Genomic DNA, 19053 nt, shown 5'->3' with positions numbered 1-19053 from the left:
ATGCACATACTATACACACACACACACACACATAAGTATGTAGGCAAACCAGTCATACACATAAAAAGCTAAAAGCATTATTTTTGTTAAATGAAAGGGAGAGAAAAGCAGCTACATCCTTCCAGACAGTGATGAACATCGCACATGGGTCACAAATGGTACCTCCCCCAGGCACCTCATCTCACTGGTCACATACACAAAAGGAACGTTGAGCCGATGGCACTTTCAGATGCCTCCCCCTATCCTGGTTCCCCAAAACCCCTGCTTCAGAGCTTCGGAGGACCGCACTTCCTCCTACACACTTGTAGCTCCACTGTTAAAAAAACGACGCTTCAACGTGAAAAATCATCAAGTATATTCACCAGTTTTCAGAGTCCTCAGGAACACTGTGTCTACAGTAATTATTAAGCCACTAAATGTCTGAGGAACCTGTTATCTGACATCTTTCACACCCACCAGGACACTTGAAAGTCCTGGGCAGTGCCCCCTTCCCTGGCTGCCTCATTTGCATACAGTGAAGGAGGTGGAACGGGGCCTGAAGTACCTGAGGGGCTTCTGTTTCAGAAACAGACTGTCTCCACCAGGGGCTTTTTTAGCCCCTAAAAGTTTTCTACTCCTGTATCAAGGCTGTGAATTATCCAGCCCCCTGCTCACTTATTCCTAGCCTGCATCCACTCCATCCATGGGGACTGTGATACATGTGACCAGGCATCACAATAACTAAAAGCTCAATACAGGACTCCTTATATTCACCTCCTCTGTTTCTCTTTGGCGAGGGGAGGGGGAGAGTGGGGGGGGTGCGTAACAGGCTAATGCTCGAATACTGGGTGACAACCTCAGCCCAACTCTTGTAACATTTTTTCAGTGGGAGCGGGTGTGAGTCTCTGTCCTTTTAAAGACTTCTGCCCTCTAATGAACATAATAAGTGCCAATTAGCAAAATACAATAAAGATTAAACAGTGATTCAATTCTATCTGCTGCAAATAGATTTTCCCACCTTTCAATGATCTTTTCAAAAAACCTGTGCAGGGCTAGGGGTCAAACCCAGGGCAAACACCCCATACCCTCAGTTATCGCTTAACAGTAGTTGGCAAGACACTCCCCAGTCTGGAAATGGAAATCTATGACAGAGGACACCAAGCTGGGCATAATGGTGTATATACCCCTGCAATTCCAGGACCCAAGAGGCAGCGGCAGGAGGCTCATTGCAAGGTCCATGCTAGTCTAGAACACAGTGAGCTGCAGGCCAGCCCAGTCACATAAAAGGAGATACCAAATTTCCACTTCATACTGCACTTAGCTGAACATGGTGCCACCTCTCTTGGGCAATTTTCCTGTACGACAGTGGTTCTCAACCTTCCTCGTATTTAATTAATATAGTTCCTCGGGTTGTGGTGACCCCAAACCAGAAAATTATTTGGCTGAAATTCCGCTCCTGTGGTGAATCAAAATGTAACACCTGATACACAGGTATCTGATGTGATCCCCAAGGGAGGGTCTTTCAGCCCCTTCTCCCCAGAGTCACACGACCTACAGGTTGAGATTATCTGCACTAACGGCATTTTCCCAAGGCAGGCTGCTCCCAGCACGACTTACTGGAAAGCAACTGAAGTCTAAGGCAGCCTGCAAAACCAAGTACCAATCAGTATCTCTCACCTCTCCATCTACACAACAGCGCCCCAAACGCCACCCTCCAGTCCTCTCCCAACTGTCTCGTTCTGTCCCCACCGCAGCGTCACATTTTCCTGCTTCGGTGTGTGCAAGGCTCTGTACATCTTGTTTTTCCTTCCCCACCTCCTTCTCCACATGGCAAACCCTTCACGGCCGAGGCCTCACTTCCTCTTTCCCCAGCCACTTCCCGCTTGCATCTCTGCCACATGGTCTTGCCAGTTGCCAAGTGTTATGGAAGCTTAAGCCAGGAACCATACCATATGGGTAGCCGTGCCTTCCCAGAGCCTGGTCTAGGTGTCAAGGCAGGGTAACCAACATAGGCACACTGACGGGACGGCCCATGGTTGAGAAATAAAGAGCACAAATTTCTCCCAATTTGCTTCTCACTGGACTTCCGCCGAAATTGTCAAACTGCCATGAGCAAAACAATTATAATATCCGAGCACACAGGCAGGCCAGCGATAATTGAGCTGGTGACACCTAAAACTAAAATTCTGTTGTTTCAAACCAGTCCTCCTTTACAGACCCGCCAGACGCAGAAAGCAAAGCTCGGCAGAGGGCCTACACCAATTCAGACCCAGTTAGTTCAACAATTCGCCCAGGACCCCTGTAGAGAACAAAGCACCTGCAGTAGTGAGGCCCACCCCTCAACACTGAGGAAGATGGGATGCTTGTTCTCTATCCTCCAATCCATGTCTCCTGTTTACGAAGCAAAACAGCTCAACAAGGTGGTCCATGCCCCTGATTCCAGCACTTAGGGGCTGAGGCTGGAGGATCAAGAATTACAGGTCAGCCTGGACTACTTCAAAACCAAAGAAGAAGAAAGATCAAAGAAACTGAAGCTATATCATCTGATCTAGGCAAACCTGAAGATACTGTTAAATCAACTCAGTTGTCACTACTCACACCACAGATGGATCACTGAACTCTAAGGATCACCACAATACCAGCCCAGACCAAATTCTCTTAATCCCAGCACTCGGGAGGCAGAGTCAGGCAATTTTAAGTTTGAAGCCAGCCTGGTCTACAGAATTCCAGGACAGTCAGGGCTACACAGAGAAACCCTGTCTCGAAAAACCAGAGAGAAAGAAAGAAGGAAGGGAGGGAGGGAGGGAGGGAGGGAGGGAGGAAGGAAGGAAGGAAGGAAGGAAGGAAGGAAGGAAGGAAGGGAAAAATAACAAGTGATTGTGGAACCTGGCTCTGTGGTTCATGCTTTTAGCCCCAATTCCAGCACTTGGGAGGAAGAAGCAGGCAAATCTCTGAATTCAAGGCCAGTCTAGTCTAATAGGCATTGGTTTCAGGAAAGCCAGGACTTTACCTGGGAACTCCGCCTCAATCAAAACAAAAACAAACAAACAAAAAAACAAGTGATTACAAAAAAGCAGTAGACTGGTTTTTCCTGCAGAAATCCAAAGCGAGCATTCAGGTGGTCACCTCATTAAAAGCGGGCGCCATATACATCTTACTTTGAAACAGAACTCCGAGTTGTCCATAACATCAACATGGGTGTCCATGGAAAAGGTTCAGGATAGCCTCTTCCTCCTACTATATATGAAATACCACCTATTCTTCTTCTCTGAGGTCACCTTTCCCAGAGGGCCTTGATGAGCATTCCCTCGTCCACAGGGTTTGTTCCACTCCAGCTATGCCCCCTGAGGGTTTGTCTCACAGTTGTGGGTCCCGGGGTTTGTTTCAGTGTCTCCCTACACTTCCTTTTCTGACTGTCTGTAGAAGCTGGGAACTCTAGGACTCTCCAATGTCCCCTTCTGACCACTGCAGAGACGGGTGGTCTAGTTCACCCCATCTAGCTGGTCTAGTAGGTCTAACTCACTAGTCAGGCAGAATGCGCCATTTCACGGGTGAGATGTTTCTAGAAATCAGAAACCCTGTCACAACACGCTTGTTCATCAGTTCCTTTGACATACATCATAGGAAGGGGTTCTATATGAAGAAAATTTTCCAGGAATACTTATCTGGCTAGTTCATGATACTTTTTATGAGAAGCACTTTTTGCAGAGCAGTGGCCAAGTTCCTTTTGTCCACTTCACTGTCTGAATCTACTACACACTGCCTCTCCAGGTCTCAAATTCCTTACCTGAATCATGGGAATAATAACTGCACCTCCATCACTGGGTCCAAGTATTGTGAAGTATGAAGGAAATGACGCATGTGGAGAATGTGGGACAATGGTAACTAGTATGTTCTCAACACGTATGAGCAATGACTACTGCTCCTACTCGTGCCTAGAGTTATCTATGCACAACAGACTAACACCATCAAAAAGGTGAAATTGCAGTGTAATCACTTTTTCACTTATGCTATACCTGGCTCAGAGCACACGCAGGTGAGCCTCAACAACGTTGTTTTTACTAATAGTGGTCTGGAACTCAAATGCTGCCTGTGGAACTTCTCCAAGTAACTCTAGACCGATTCATTTGCGGTATGAATACCGTGTGCTAGTTTCTCCCGTTTAAGACTAGATTTCTAGTTGGGTGTGGTGGTGTACCCTAGAACTCTGAGGCAGAGGCAGAAGGATCGGGAGGAGCAGAGCACTCTGAGCCCCCAAAAGACTGCTTTCCTATATTCAATCTTCTGCAGCAAAACGAGACACACTGTACTATAGCAGCTATCAGACTTCCCGAGACAAGCCAGCACAAACAGAGCTTCCAGAACAACAATCAGGTGAACCTTAGCTTTTTAAAATTACATCTTATTGATTTATTGGGTGCGTGAGTATGTGTATATGTCTGGGTGCGCACAGGCCACAGTTTATATGTGAAGGCCAAGACAACTTGCAGGAGTTCAATTCTCTCCTGCCACCATGTTCTCCCAGGAATCAAACTCAGGTCATCAGGCTCCTTAGAGAGCATCTTACACTGAGCCCCCTCATCATCCTGCCGCAGCTTCACTACCCATTATCCTTGAAGCTGCTTTTGATTATCAGAACCTGAGCAGCGCTAACCACTGCCCAACCTCCGACATACATACACCATTCCCTTGGAAACAAAAGGGTACGGTCACGTGCTTACGAACCATCGACTCTTCCAGTGACAGTCACAATGCACAGAACACTATTATTCACCCACAGCGGCACCACGAGTCACTTCAAAAAACAAAACGTGTGTCCTGGTTGTCTGTTTTTTATTAATTATTTATTAATGCTTTTCATCATTCTAATTTACTGCTGCGAAGAAAATGACTTAGCATCTCAAAACTCCGTTTTGATGAACTTACTATGACTTACTTTGAAACTAAAAATACTTTCTTGCCAATTTTCATTGAAAAAGTAATGAAATGATATGACTCAGGAAATAAAATAAGAACTCAAATTTCTGCTAGGCGTGACTACAACACCTTCAATCTTAGCACTCTAGAAGCAGAGGCAGAAAAGCCTGAATTCAAGGACATGAGATCCTGTCTCAAAAAAAAAAGTTGTTTTAAAAAAGAATTTGCCAAAATTATACAAAGCCATCAAAAACACTGCTTGTAATCCCCAATGTTTGAAACAAACTATTACACATATGCTAAGGTGTGTTATGTTAAAATTAAGACTGAATTAAAACAGCTCTCCTGCCTTTCAGAACCATGGTAACACACAATTTCAAATGAGGTTTTTTTGTTGTTGTATAAATTCTAAAATAAGTCTCCTTTTGACTCACTTAAAATAGAAGAAACAAAGCCAGGCAGTGGTGGAGCACACCTTTAATCCCAGCATTGGGGGCAGAGGCAGGCAGATCTCTGCGAGCTCAAGGTCAGCCTGGTCTATAAAGCGAGTTCCAGGACAGTCCAGGACTGTTTGAAAAGAAACCCTGACTTAAAAAACAGATAGACAGACAAACACCCCCACGGGCACACGCGCGACAAACAAGGGCTAGAGATGTGGCTCAGTGGCAGTGGGCGGGCTTACCTGGTAGGAACAGAACAGCGTTCCATTCCCCAGCACTACAAATTCAAACAAGAGGGGTACCCATCCCCACTCATGATTCCACACAGTACCAAACATATGCTGTATTTCAACATCACTTTTCTGAGGAAATAGTAGGAGTCGCCTGGCGGTGGTGGCACACGCCTTTAATCCCAGCACTTGGGAGGCAGAGGCAGGCAGACCTGTGAGTTCGAGGCCAGTCTGTTCTACAGGACAGGCTCCAAAGCTACAAAGAAACCCTGACTCAAAAAAAAAAAAAAAAAGAAAAAGGAAAGAAAGAAAGAAAGAAAGAAAGAAAGAAAGAAAGAAAGAAAGAAAAGAAAAAAAAAGTAGAAGTCTTCACTATGAAATCCTAGCTGGCTAGGAATTCCTACTGTAGACCTTGAACTTAGAGATCTGCCTGCCTCTGAATTCTGGGTATTCACGTAACCACACCTGCCAGGCTTGCAGATGTTCAGGTACCACATTCAGGTAAGATAACAGTGGCTTTGGGTTCAAGAGACACCCTCAGGTCACATCACAAGGAACTTCTGGATAAAGCTTGCTGGAATTTTAAAGCGTTCACCTCATTATTCCAGTCTCAATATTCACCTGACTTCATAATCTTTATGTCTCTTATCAAGCTTTCTCCTAGCACTCCTGCTTTAGATTTCCTGCATGGCATTGTAAGAAATCCCGAAAGTGCTGTCTCTACCCTCACAGGCCTAGCTCACTTCATCCTTAGGCAACAGGCGGCCTACGGGGTATCTGGACAGAAGACATGACATACCTAAGACATGGTAGTGTCTCAAAATAAGTGGGTATATGGGTGGACTGTCCAAGAGTGGGTTCACATGTTTGTCACCAAAACTTGGTGCAATTGTAGATAATCATTACAATCTAGTGCGCAGTGTCTACAGTCAACTTGGACAACAAACCCACACACATGTTAAGGTCAAAGTGAGATGAAGTTCCCTCAACTGTTTACATAGTACCTTAAGAACCTAAACTTTCAAATTTTATGATTTTAAACTAATTTTTTCCCCTGCCAGGCATCTCCTAAGCTATTGTTTGTTTGGAAACAAGGTAGTGTGCAGCCCTGACTGGCCTTGAAGCAGGGGAGGTGGCCTTGAACTCTTGACCCTCCCTGTTTCCACCTGGTTAGGTTACAGGCTTGGCCCTGAGCCTCAGTCTGCATAGGGGGCTATTTCAATTTTTAAAACTGCATAATTTGTGGTAGTGGGAGACCAAACTCATGCCTTTATTTAAAAAAAAAAATAGCAAGGCAGGGGAAGGGCCTTTGGCCTCCCCCACAACGTCCGGTTCTTTAACAAATACAGACCCGAAGAAAAGTGTGGTTTCAGTTGTACCATGATTTATTATGGACCAGTGATGTAAAATCATGCAGGATCCCAAGCAAGAGACATAAAACCACGTACTCCCTAGTGTGGGACCAGAGCTGCCTGGGGGTTCTATGGGATGTTCATGTTCATCAATCAAGACTAAAAATGGAGTTTAGTGGGACTTGAGGTTTTAATGAACATTTGAATGGCCTCAGAAAAGCACTACCCAAATCTGGAACATGGATGAGCCTTCCCTGTGAGGCCATCTAACAGGGGGGGGCCCAACTCCGGCACAAGGGGGAGCTGTGCAGACGAGTACACCCCCACCCCCAGGAAGCAAGAGTCCTCACTAGGACATGGTTGGCTACTTGTTGCCCCAGAATCCCATGGAACCTTCTGAGAGTCAGATTGCCATGCTTCTCTTTGTGGCAAGAGCACAGGGAACATGCCTGCATGCCAGCCTCTAGTGTGTACCAACTCAGCGGAAAACACTCTGCCTGGTTCCAAAAAGATTTCTGTCAGTTAGGGAGAAAAGCCAGCACAGTAGCAACCCGAAGGATGCCTGGGTGGTGGGTGGTAAGCCTGCTGATACCAGACAGACAACCGCTCTCCAGCGACAAGATCCTCCTCCCTCATGGCATTCTGAGGCTCAATCTTTGTCTTTGGCACCCACAGATCTGAGGGAGAGCTGAGTATACACACAGTAGATACACAAGTTTACTGTCAAATAAAATATTGACGCAACTATCAAAGACAGTGAGGGCATGAAGCGACCACTGGGCCTTCACGTGCCTCTAGTGAAGAACTAAGTTGGAAAACCAGGTCATGAAAAGACTCCTAGCTTGGAGTCTTACCTTAAACCTTCCTGTGAGTCCTTCCTTTGCTCATAATCCAAATGTAGTAAAACTAGAATGGATGAAAACTCAGCAGTCTTAAGACTTCAGTGTGCAGGGCAGGGGAGACGGCTCAGTGGGGAAAGGCACTTGCCACCAGTCTGACAACCTGTGCTCAATCCTGATCCACACTATTTCCAGAGAGAACTGATTCCCAAAATTGACCTCTGACCTTCACACAGGCACTGGAGCCAGAAGGCTCGTGTTTCACAAATAAATAAATGCAATTTAAAACAACAATAATACATCTCACCTGAATACAATTCAAAAGCTCTGACCCCGGACAACAATTTTCCTGTTCCCTTTAAAAATCAGGGAACTAAAAAGAGGAGGCAGAAGAAAGAAGAAAGCCACTCAATTGCTCCTATTAAGAACCTACCTAACATAGTTGGGCTGTGGCAGCGCACGCCTTTAATCCCAGCAGGCGGAGTTCGAGGCCAGCCTAGTCTACAAGAGCTAGTTCCAGAATGGCTAGGACTGTTACACAGAGAAACCCCATCTCAAAAAACTAGCAAAAAATAACCTACCTCACATCCCAACTCTCATTACTATGTCTTTTCATACTTCATCTATGCTGGGTACATATTTTTACCAAATAAACAGTACAAGTAGAGAAAAATGCATTAAAAGAGTAAATTGGTTTTAAAAGATAAATAAAACATAAAACTTCATTCGTCAATTTTACTTAGGCCCACCTTCCACTCTCAGAAAATTAGAGATGCCAGGGACAGAAGCCACCCAGCTGTGTAGGCTTCCCAGTGACCGTCCTACCTTTACGTTGCGTCAAATCCACATAAGCTCCCCACTTCTACACCCACAGGAACTCCAGGCCAGCTTTCTAACTGATCTTGCAGACCCAAGGAGAAACCAGAAGCTTCCTCCTGTCTGTTCTCTACTGTGGGTAGGCGTGGCCCTCAAAGGCTAATTTCAAAATGCCACTCCTGGGCGTAAAAGGTTTTACAACTTTCCTGGCTCTTAAGCACCTCAGGCATGATGCTCTCACCTTTCCCAACTGGCTACTCTTCTCACCCAGACCTCACGCTCTGGCCTTTTCCTCCTTCCTCAGGGACATCATCCCCTCTTCCAACCCCAGGGCCTTTGAGCAAGTTGTTCTCAGAAGTACCCGCATTCCTTTGTCTTTCAAGTTCATGTACAAAGGTCTCTTCCATAGGATGCTTTTCCTGACCTGTCTCCCAGAATCCTCCACTGACCTACCTCCCTGTCAGGGTAACTCATGGCAGACATCAATGACACGCTGCTGACCCTGCCTCTCTGTATATAATGTGTTCTCTGAGAGGCGAACAGCTGTCTTTCTCTCCCTAACTAAAGCCTGGTGATAATTAATATCTTCAAAGTAAATAAAACTTATGCATATTATGGAAAGATAAAAAAATAGCAAGGGTTTCATAAAAGTGATGGAAAACTACCTGTTTTCCAAAGAGACTGAATTAACTGCCTGATACAAAATTCAATTGGGCTTTTTGTTGTTGCTTTTGAGATAGGACCTCTCTATATACACCAGCCTAGCCTCACACTCATGGAGATCCTACTGCTTCTACCTCCCAAGCAATGGGATTAAAGGTGTGTGCTACCACGCCCAGCCTGATATGTAGTCTTTAAAGAGGGACGTGAAGTTTAAAGCTCTTGAACACCGCTCAGTGAAACTTAATTTTTACAATCTAGATACAAACCAAGGTGCCAATGGTACACCTTAGCATCAGAACATTTGTCAAGCATCTTCAAGGCTCTGTGCTCATCACCAACAATGCAGTCAACCCATAAAGATCCAATTCAGAAGTGAAAATTGCGCATCCTTTAAATTATACTTGGTATTTAGGTGTGGTGTCCCTGTATTCAAATTTAAGTTAACTCGGGACCAGACTGTATTACACAGTGAAATCCTGCCTCATGTCTCAAAAAAAGTTATGTTAATATTATATGTGTATATGTATGTATATGTAGTATTTTGTAAATAAATAAATAAAATTTCAGGGTACGGCTATAACCCAGAAACAGAGGTACTTGCCTAGCATGTGCAGTGTCCTAAATTCAATATCCAGCACAAACACAAATTATACTTGATTTAAAACTTCAAGTGTTTAGCCAGATATACAGATTTAATCAACCATTCTACGGGAACTTCTCTGAGATGTTCACTACAGGTAAAAAGAAAACGGCTTTTCAATATTTTTATTTTCTATGTTGGGTAGTGGTGACGCATGCAGTGGATATCTGAGTTGAGACCAGTCTGGCCTACAGAATGAGTTCTAGAATAGTCAGGGATACACAGAGAGAAGCCCTCTCTTAAAAATAAACCAATTTTATTTTCTAATCCCAGGACTCCTAGGCAGAAGCAGGTAGATCTCTGTGAATTTGAGACCAGCCTGGTCTACACAGAAAGTTTCAAGGCTACATGGAGACCCTTTTCTCAAATATCAAAATTTTTACTTTCTCCACCAGAAAGGAACTCAGTTAAAAGTTAGCACAGCTTATTGCATCTGCCAACTCTCAGTTTGACCTAACAGGTGTGTATTACTGAGGGACAACCATGTCGTCCTTGTACATTCAACATTCAACAGTATTAATAACTTCATCCTTAGAAAGGATTCTATAATCTCTCTCTCTCTCTCTCTCTCTCTCTCTCTCTCTCTCTCTCTCTCTCGTGTGTGATTATTTAGCAAGGAAACACACTTGCATGGTTTTATATCACAATGTCTTTTCTTGAACGAGGCAAGGTATCATGCACTCCAGGCTTGCCACAAACTAACTATATAGCTGAGGATGACCTTGAATGTCTAATCCTTCCTGCCTCCATTTTCTGAGTTCTGGGTTTTGAATCCAGGGCTCCCTGGATGCAAGCAAGTGCTCTACAAACTGAGCCATCCGGCTATGTTCTGAAACCCCCACTCCAGTTCCCTAGCACCATCATTTCTATACAAAGTGTGTATCTTCTTAAAGACTGAGATGATTCTGTGCCTTCAGAAGCATTTTATGCCATAGTCGTTTCAGTCAGCATAAAGGAGAGCCCCTAAAACAAGGGCAAGCCTTCATTCCCCTGACTAAGGGCATGGATGCAGACACACACAAATGAAGGAGGAATGAAGGAAGATCCATATCCTGTATATTTCTGGTTTGGTATTTTGTTTTAAGTCCAAGGAGTAATGGGAGGCAAAGAAGTTGAATTATACACAGACCAACACTCCTATTAACTCATACCACTAATGAAGCAGAACTCTAACTAAGCAGAGAAAATGGGCCCACTTGTTGGAGCTCTGAAATGATCTCGTCTTTGATCTGGGTGCCCATCTCTCCTATTTAATGTAAACTTCAAACCAAGAGCCATGAAAAGTGGTTATAATTAGTAAAGGCCCCAGTGTGACAGCTTTTAGAGCAACTAAGCGTTCAAAAAAAATTTTTTTTTCTTTTAATGAAACTGAGCCAACTTTTATTTTGGATTTTAGAAACTCAAGACTTTCCCACCAATGTGCACCTAGAACCAAACCTTGGCATGATGGGAGTGCAAAAAAAAAAAAATGTGTACTGTTTCCTTCGCTGCGTCTGTAGCACTATTCAGGCCTGGCCTCCAGATTACATGTGGCTCTTCTCCAAAACCTATTGGTTTTTGTATCAGAACTCAGCACACACTAACGCGTGAGCACCAACTAAGCAATGGCCAGGCTATAGATACTAGGGATGGCAAAAAAATGTTTCTCACATGGGAAAACGTTGGGGTGGGGCTATTCTGTATGAAGGACGTAACAGTCCCCAGAAGACAAGTTTTATTTTTTTGCGGGGCGGGGGGAGAAAAAAAGGAAGAATGGATTCTAGATGGAGAAGAGCTGGAAACACAGCAGGAAGAACCACAGCCTATTTGAAAGCATAGAGAAGTTTCTCAGAATGGCAGTGGTGAAGCAGGGCTGGCAAGAGCTGACTGAGTCTAGAGACTGCATGTGGAAGCAGTTGCTGGAGGTCCTGTGGGCCATGTGAAGAAGGCCCTTGGATTTCTTCCTGGAGACACAAGCAGCCAAGGGCTAGCCGCTTTCAAGCGGACAGTACACACCACTCTGTGGACAATGCACGGTAAACTGCAGAGGGGAGGAACTGGCGACAGGAAATTAACTTAAGAGACATTTGCGACACCGCGAGAGGTTCTGCCCAATGTGGGGACAGTCGCCGAAGACAGTGAGGCAGATGGCCTGGCCTGGCCGCCTGAAAACACGGGACACTTCAGATCCCTGAAGGGAGGGAGACGACTTTCATTTTTACAAGGACCTGCAGGGCGAGGTGTCTGAAGGTTCCAGCTTGGGCAAAGTTGTAAAAAGAAAGAGCTGGGAGTTGCCCATTCAGAGGTGAGAGAAGAGGGCAGGAACACACCCAAACACTGCAGCGACAGTCCCTTACCTAAAAGAGGTAAGGGACTGAAAGGTGGCTGCTACTTGGCACAGCTGGTCCACTGGTGTGAGAATAAAAGCTATGGTCCAGAGTCACACAACATGACTGGGAGGCCAGAGCATCACAGCCCTTCCTATTCAAAACACTGCCTCCTTTACTCTGGCCGCAGCTCCAGGCCTTGCCTGGTGTCAGTGTGAGAAGCTTAAGGGGGTAGCTGTGGAGGGCAAGGGTAAGGGTTAAAGCAAGCGGCATGTGTAACTCTCTCCTGACGTTGCTAGGCATTTCCCTGTGGAGTCCCAAGTACCTACAGTAGCTGTGCCTCTGCCCCCATCTCTGTACCCTTTCCTTCTTTCCTCCCTAGCCTATCTTGCCAAGAGATGTCTGGATCAAAGACTGGGCTCAGATAGATAGATAATTATGAAAGAATTTTACAAAAATTTGAGAAACAAAATGAAGAGAAACTGTGAGTGCCCAAAAGCATCGAGCAAGTAAGGGCTAGTTCAGACACTTAAAAAAAAAAAAAGAAAAAAAGGTATATTCCTCGCAACTTACAAAATGAGGGAACCCAACAGAAGAGCAGCCGAAGAGTGATGGGAACGCTGAGCTATGGACAAGAGCAGCCTCCAGTCAGTGAATCGAGGCTGTTTTAGAACCTGTTAGTAAATAAGTTCTAACAGGGTTTTTTCAAATATATTTATCGCCACTCAACATTTTCCCCACCCTCAAACCGTCTATGAAACTTTGAACCTGCCAACCGAGCTCCCTTCCAGGCATGCAATAAAGAGCTTACCGAGTCCATCGAATTGTGCATCTCCCTACAAGATGCATGCAAGACTGGGAGTGCACAGTCAGTCTGTTTGGGACACGACTACTATATATCATCCCCTTTTCCTTGGTAGTGTACTAGGGATCGAACCCAGGGCTCAGCAGCGTGGAGGTGTACCATGAGCCCAACTGCTGGGAAGTAGACTTTTTTCTAGACATCTAGGGCTGAATATTCAAGTCTCCACTGTGTGAGAGTGGAGAGAGGCTGCCCTGCATTGCTGCATTGCAGGAGGTGTATTAGCGTCTGGTCTCTGTTCCTTACAGGCTAAGGGAACCCCCTCCTCAATGGGGTTGGAGAGTAGTCACAGTAAAATATGCCCAGACACAGCTACAACCAACAGGCTGACAGCCATTCCTTCGATGAGTAAGTCCTAAGGTTGGTGTCACCTGACTTTCTGAAAGCTCGTAAGTGAACCCCCTTAACAAGAACCTGCCAGTTGTGTCTGCTCCTTACCCTAAAAGCAAAAACTGCATTATGTTGGTTGCTGCGCCCCCCCCCCCAAGAGAAACTACTAGGTAAATTCAGTCAACGGTAAAGGGATTGTAAAAAAAAAAACTGGAAAGGAAGTCTGGAGTGGATACCCACAAAGCGTCTTGAGCTCAAAAATACACCACTTTCTTCCATATATAGATTTTGACTTTCTGGAACATTAATTTCACCCTTCCAGCAATGCCCCGGGGTAGAAAAGCTAATGAAAAGATGTGTATAATCCCATTCAGCAGCTGCCATGCTGCCAACGGGAGTTTTGTGTTTATTTGTTTGTTTGGATTTCCTTACACCTTCAAATTCAAGCAGAGAATTGCTTCCAAAAGGGTCTGCCCTTATTTTATAACACCACCACAGAGAGAAATCCACAGTATCTGTGAAGTGCTAAGTCCTCTGAGGCCAGGCTGCTTCCAGCCAGCAGTCAGGAGTCAGAGGTCAGGATGAACCTAGCTGTAAATCTGTGCTGTTCTGAGTTCAAACTTAGGATTGTTGCTAAATGTCCTCTCAAAAGGAGGCTGAAACTTAGTCTCAGAAACTACACTGCCCCCCCCCAAAAAAAAGGAAATGCAAAAGTAATTCAATGACCAGTCTATCAAACACTTTAGAAACAATCCTTCCCCAGTCTTGGAAAAGGGGGTGAAGGGATGAAATACCGAGCAAGCTCAGGGGAAAAACAAATAGAGCATTTAAAAGCTTTATCTAATTACCCCCACTGAGACTTTTTCTCTTCAGTCTGGCTGTCTGACAAAACCAGTGGGGGTTTTCATTCTCTCTCTCTCCACCCGGTGAGTTCCACCGCCCTCAAGAGCCCTCAGGTGAATCGTTGCAGCAGCAGCCAGTCAGTCCCCAGGCCCCGGCCTTTACGGAGGTTTTCAAATTCTCTCAGCATTAGCTGCCTGAATCACACAGAACAAACAGTCTCCACCCTCTCCCACTGCTTTGTCTGAAGCACCTATTCACCAGGAGTCACTGCTCCCGATGGGGCAGACGGCTAACCTGCAGCCTGCAGGCCCATCAAAGCAGGATGCAGGATCGGAGCTCCCTGTCCCCGCCTCCCCACCCGCCCGCCCCCAATTCAGCTGCCAACAAGCAGGGTGAACTCTCCAGGCATGCTCGGCTGCCCTTCAGCCCATGTTGGGCACCCGAGGAACGTGACAAGAGAGACCTTGAGAAGAGCTGGCTGATGACACAGCTCGAGAAGACTAACTGCTAACTAGGAAAGGCTCCTCCCCACCTTCCTCATTCTTCGGCCTCTGCAGTAAAGAAAACACCAGCAGACAGGTTTCTTTTCCTTGGTCGGCTTGCCATGTGGGAGTGGGGGAAATTAAAAGTAAGCGATGCATTTCAGAAAGCACATCGCATGCCTCCCTCTGGGTTCAGATGGTACACCTCTTACCCCTGACTTAGCCTCTACCCCTGGGCATGGCAAGCTTTCTTTGACCCGTGCACTTGAGAGACACGATTGTTTCTGCTCAAGAACTTGCCGTCTAAACCTAAAAACTGAGAGAAAAGAAACGGGAAAACCCATCAACACGGCCTGTTTGATAGGTCAAAAAGACACGCATAACCTTGAGGCAGGAAAGCTTCTGGCTTTGCAGCAGGCCTGCCTCTCAACAAAAGTGATAGCTTCCAGCCACTAGTTCAAGCCTACCTGCATCACTCATCCCTGTGAAAACTTCAAGAACCCTGAAACACACTTAAGACAAAATGCAAACCACAATACTTTTTGCCTTCTAACATCTGCTCAGTCCCTCCAAATACATTCGAAACCTAGAATAATTGTTTTTAAAAGGGTTATCTATGTGCTGGATTGAATAAACAGAGCCAGAGAAGTAGGGTGACATGGGCCAGAAACAGCCACATCCACAACTAATCTGGGAGGAAAGCAAACTATTGTCTCATCAGGAGGGACCACACTGTAGTTACTTACTATTGATACTATATTGCACCTCTATCTTTTGAACGCAAATACGTTTAATAAAATACAAAGGTAAAACATCACCTTTGTGGACTATGTAGAATTTCCAAAACAAACATAAAAATCTGCTATTAATGTGAAAGCAGGTAAAGTTACACACACATAACAACGAGGAAGTTCAACCTCTTAAAAGACAAGAAAGTCATCCCAGACAAGCTGCCATTTGATAGCACAGCACCGGGTCAGAGAGTACTAAACTTCAATTAAAGACACAAACGTTATTTAAATAACAAAAACAAAAACCAACTTTAACATCCTACCTTCCTAGGTCAAAAAAACACGTAGGATTCAGAAATTAATTAAACCTAGTAAATAATGTAAAACAGGGAAGGACTCCTTTTCAAAAAAGCTTTGGTTAATTTTAGCATCCTTCTGTTTAGCTGCTTAGCAACCCTTATCCTATGACCTTCTAAGCACCACCTACTTTTCAGAAGGATAATGAATAGAAACATCAAAAGGACCCACTTCTCACTACTTCTAGAGGGGCCTGTTTAGCCAATTTTTGTAAGTTTATATTAACTATGCCATGCAAAACCCTAAGAGGATAGAATTTTTCAACTTCATTAACCAGGAAATGTACTTAGCTGAAGCTGCTAAGTGATGTTAGCAAGTGAGCACACAATAGCGAGAAAGACTTCCCAACTGACCTAGGAAGTGAACCAACACAGCAGTTCAAAACAGCCAAGTAAAAAACAGAAGTCTCCTAACAGCTGTCAGTGCCTGACTGAGGGCGGATAACCAATAAACAGCTGTTGATCGGATGAGGACGAAGGCACTCAGGTTTTATTTTCCTCCTTCCACAGGCAAGTACCCCTACTGGATGCAAATGAGCTCTCTTCAGGTTGATAGTTCTGCCTGAAGAAATCTAAGAAGCACCTTCCATCAAAAGGTCACTTGTCCAATGATGTAAATGGTTAGGAATGGATGAACCACCCGTACCAGTTGAGTCAGACAAATGCTCCCCATCCCGTCCATGGTAAAAGTTTCAGATGAGAAATAAAGTGGTATCCAGGGAAATGGGGAGAATCGTATCCCATGTACCACCGAGCATCAGCAGCCTTTCTTAGGAGTTGAGCCTTTCTTAAAAACCAAGCACCCTGAAAAGACAACTATCCTACTTTAAAAAAAAAAAAAAAAACTTTAAGATTGGGACAGTGTAAGTTAACTAATCCGAAATGGAGAAGGGGACACAATTAAATCAAAGTACTCCTCTCTCTTTCTTCTGTAAAAATTGGGTAAGGAATTTTTTTTCACACATTTAAAACTTGATTAGAGCCATTCAAATGTTTAATTCATCAGTGTAACCAAATACGTCAAAGCAAGACCCATCAGTAGATACCCCAATGGATAGAGGTAAAAACAAAACAAAAACCCAACTCCAAAGCTCTAAAACGAGTCCATCCTTGCACATAAAGTCTGAAGAGTACACTGAACTCTTTTCATAAAAACCAAGGCTTCTTTAAGATCGCACAGAATTTTCTTGCGAATTTAAACCAAGACTTTAGCTTCCAACTCAGACTTCCGGGTTAAATTCTCTTGGAAACTATACCTGCCTACTCAAGAAAGCATCAAACTCAGAGGATGTGAAAAAACAGCAACACATTCTTTTCTTGGCTGTGCTCATCTCTCCACCTTCCACTCCAATTAACTATTGCACAATACACTCGCACTCAGACACAGACCACCATATTATCTGAAAAAGGAATCTCACAACCAGGGGATGCACAAGCAGCAGGTCAGCCTTTGCAGAAATCATTTGCAGAAATACTTCGCCAACTTCCAGCATCCAACAGAAAAACTTTCTTTCCCTAAGCTTTAACAGGGATATGCTTAGCTCTAAACTCTAAAACAAGACCGAGGGCTGAAAACCTGAAGGCAAGGTTTTCAACATCCCCAAAAGGCTATTTTTTATTCACCCCTGTATCGATCTCCACCACCACCTCTACCAGCATCCCCAAAGAAAATCCCCTCCGAAGTGCCCCTAATGTGTGCTGCTGCTGGCTCTGAAGCCGTGTAGAATTTCGTAATGGAATGTGAACTGCTCGTCCGGATCTGGGCTCACGTTCTATCTCTTAACCAGTAAGGAGCGAGGGAGGGCAAATCTGCTGAGCAAGGAGAAATAACTTTCCTCCTCTTTTATAACCCATCACGGATGCACCGAGGACGAGGGACGCAAGCTGCACGCGGCGCCTGTCAAGTGGCCGAGCCCGAGCCCAGTGGGGTCCCCAAGCCCCGAGACCTCGCCCGGCTGCCCGCAGGCACCGTCGCCGCGCCCCGCACTCACCCGGGGCCGGAGAGCGGGTCACATCCTCGACGCGACCCTGGCCCTGTACAGAAAACACACCGCCTCCCAGGGAGGGGGCCGGCGACGGGAAGGACCTCCCCTGCTCCTTAGCAACCATTAAGGTCGCAGTTTCCTAAGAGACCGCGAACGGGGTGGGGGAGCGGGGAGCTGGGCCTGATGGGGGGGGGCTGCCTCTCGTCGTCGTCGGTTTCCCCCCCACCCACCCCACCACAGTCACCGGCTTCCCCCACTCTCCTCGCTCGGCGGTGCGGGCCGGGGTGTGAGGAGAAAGTGAAGCCCCAGAACTCCAGAAAAAATTGGTCCAGCGGGTGGCGGACAAAAGTTTCCTAGCGCGCTCCACAGCTGGGCGGTGGGGCGGGCGCCGGCCCCGCCTCGGATGCTCCCGGCCTCCTTCCTGTGCTCGTGACGGCGCCGGGCGCGAGCCCCCCCTCCGCGATGCAAGCTCGCCCCACGCTGGGGGCTCCCCCAAAGCTCGTACTCAGTCAGCCTCAAAGTCACCAACAATACGTGTCGGCCCGGCCCGGGTCGCCGCCTCCCCTCCTCCCCAGCGACGGTGGTCGCCCGCAGCCCCGCCGCCAGCCGGGAGCCCGCAGAGGGCGCGGGGCTGCCTGCCGCCCCTCCCGGTCGGCGCCGTCCGCCCGGGAGGATCAAAGTCCGCAGAGCAGGGCGCGGCGGATGCTCCCACTGAGCAGCCCCGAACGCGCAGCCCCCGCGCCTGCACCCCGGGTGGGCACCCCCGGATACCTTGCGGCGGCTGGTAGGCTCCGTCATCTCCGTGCTTCCCGACCCGAGAGAGACTAGAAAGTATGTAGGAGAAAAGTTTCCCCTCCCACATGGGGGGGGGGAGGATGTCGGGGGAGAGAGGGCGGAAGATGGAGAGCAGCGCTGGGAAGATGTTTCTGGCCCGTGGTGCGCGCACCATCCGAGTCCCGGCGGTACTGGTTAAAAATAAACTCGGCGACGCGGGTCGGGCCGGATTCCTGCGCTCGGACGGCTAATATGGATGCGCATCAGGTCCTGCTGGCGGGGCGCTGCGGCGGCTCGCGCAGGGAGCTGGTTGGCAGAGCCGGCAGCTCGGGAAGGGGAAAGAAGCGGAGGAAGGGGAGGAGGAGGAGGAGGAGCGGCCGGGCGCGCAGCCCGAGGGGAGAGGGCTGCCCAGCTCATCCCAGCCGCCCTTACCCCGCACCCCCAACCGAGCGCATGCTGCGCGGCGTGGGGCGCACGGGTCCTTTCTGCCAAACGCTGAGTTTCAGAA

The 19053-nt window shown here is 46.6% G+C and overlaps 1 protein-coding gene across 8 annotated transcripts in view; it reads right to left on the bottom strand.

Annotated features, from left to right (window-relative positions):
- Window positions 1-19053, bottom strand: part of Rreb1 (ras responsive element binding protein 1) — a 131195-nt gene that overhangs the window by 106171 nt on the left and 5971 nt on the right. Inside the window, exon 1 of one of the 8 annotated variants that reach the window (XM_087896539.1) lies at window positions 18543-18852. The exons of 5 other annotated variants lie outside the window; for them this stretch is intronic. The gene's annotated coding sequence lies outside the window, so the exon portion shown is untranslated. Of the gene's footprint in view, window positions 1-17777; window positions 17912-18276; window positions 18300-18542; window positions 18853-19053 lie in introns of those variants that run through there. 2 more of the 8 variants (XM_087896541.1, XM_048425645.3) reach the window with 2 other exon arrangements.

The sequence above is a fragment of the Myodes glareolus genome, chromosome 14, assembly GCF_982192425.1.
Source record: "Myodes glareolus chromosome 14, mMyoGla1.1, whole genome shotgun sequence".
In the NCBI taxonomy this organism is placed as follows: domain Eukaryota; kingdom Metazoa; phylum Chordata; class Mammalia; order Rodentia; family Cricetidae; genus Myodes; species Myodes glareolus.
The sequence above is the reverse complement of the archived record's forward strand: the minus strand, read 5'-3'. Positions and strand labels throughout refer to the sequence as shown.